Consider the following 1,677-nt stretch of genomic DNA (forward strand, 5'->3'; position numbering starts at 1 on the left):
AGGTTCCTCGAAAAAATTAACAATAGAACTACCACATAATCCTGCCATCCCACTTCTGGGTATTTATCCAAAAGAATTGAAATCAGGATCTCAAAGAGCTATTAGCAGTCCTGTGTTCATCACAGCATTTTTCACAATAGCCAAGATGCGTAAACAACCTAAGTGTCCATCAACAGATGAATGGAAAAAGAAAATGTGGTATACGCATACAATGGAATACTATTTACCCTTTAAAAAGTAGGAAATTCTTCAATACGCAACGACATGGATGAACCTTGAGGACATTACACTAAGTAAAATAAGCCAGTCGCAGAAAAACAAATACTGCCTGATTCTACAATTATGAGGTATCTAAAAAAGTCGTTCATAGCATTAAAGAGCAGACCGGGCACAAGGTTTGCATCACGCAAGATGAATAAGCTCTAGAAATCTGCTGTACAACCCTGTACCTATATTCAACGATACATATTGTACACTTAAACATTTGTTAAGCAGGTAGATCTCATGTTAAATGTCCTGTCTGCAATAAATTAAAATTAATTTTTAAAAAATGTTAAGAAAAAACTGGGAAGGAAAAGAACTTCACGAATTGCTTCCCCTGTGCCCAGCAAAAGGGCAAATGCATGTTTTGCCTCTCCTTAAACGGCTAAGGCTCAGAGATGAGATGTTCTCCCTCTCCCTGAATCTCACCCCATCACCACATCTTCTCTCCTATGATGCTCCTTGAGCACAAAAATGTAATAGTAGGTCTCTCATCAGGATTCTGCCTCAGTGATGCTAACAGGAAATCCGGGGTCGGGATCAATTAGAGAGAGAAGAGGCAAACTCTTGACATGATTTTTAAAACATTCATCCCAGTAGCCCAAACCCATAGATTCCTTTCACCTATCTCCAGTTATCATCCACCTAAAAAAAAGGGCTAATAATACTATCAGGATTTACAGCCATTAAGTAAATTAAAGACAAGTGCTGGATTGCTGAGTTGTATACGGGACTGCTAAGTTTTATATCAATGCTGAAAGAATTAGAGAGGAGTCTATGGCCGTGCCACCCTGAATAAGCCCGATCCTGTCTGATCTCGGAAGCTAAGCAGGGTCGGGCCTGGTTAGTACTTGGATGGGAGACCACCTAGGAAGACCAGGTGCTGAAGGCATAAAAAATAAAAAATAAGGGATTTTAAGCTGACAAGGGCCTTGCAATATGTGAAGTCAACCAAGGGTTGCCTCGCCTAAAAAAATAAATTAAAAAAAAAAAAGAAGAAGAAGAAGAATTAGAGAGGAAAGATTCTAAAGAGACCAACTAAAACAGTGATGCAAGTGACTGGTACTCTGCCTGGAGAATTCCTGGAGACTCTAGGACTTCCAGATGCAAAAAAGCAGGGAATAAAAAAAAAAAGGCGGCTGAGTAGTCACAGGCCGGACGCCTTCAAATTTGGATGAAGCAGACCAGTCACTTTCAAAAGTCAGTATTCGTAAGTCTCCCCTCTCAGGAGCTCTCAAAAAATGAAGGTTCCTGGGCCTGTTCCCGGTGGTTCTGATGCAAGAGGTCTTGTATGAGGCCCAGGAACCCACATTTTAATAAACATCTAGATTATTCTGTGCCCTTGGTCCAGGTACACACTTTGACAAACACAACAACCTTTCTCACAAAATTATATTCAGTTGCTTGTTTTGTGGG

The 1,677-nt window shown here is 40.3% G+C and overlaps 1 pseudogene; it reads left to right on the forward strand.

The window, feature by feature from the left end:
• Positions 1-1,034: 1,034 nt before the first annotated feature.
• Positions 1,035-1,153, forward strand: LOC111735450 (annotated as a pseudogene).
• The last annotated feature ends 524 nt before the right edge of the window (positions 1,154-1,677 follow it).

Source organism: Pteropus vampyrus, unplaced genomic scaffold (genome assembly GCF_000151845.1).
Source record: "Pteropus vampyrus isolate Shadow unplaced genomic scaffold, Pvam_2.0 Scaffold1000001087, whole genome shotgun sequence".
Taxonomy (NCBI): domain Eukaryota; kingdom Metazoa; phylum Chordata; class Mammalia; order Chiroptera; family Pteropodidae; genus Pteropus; species Pteropus vampyrus.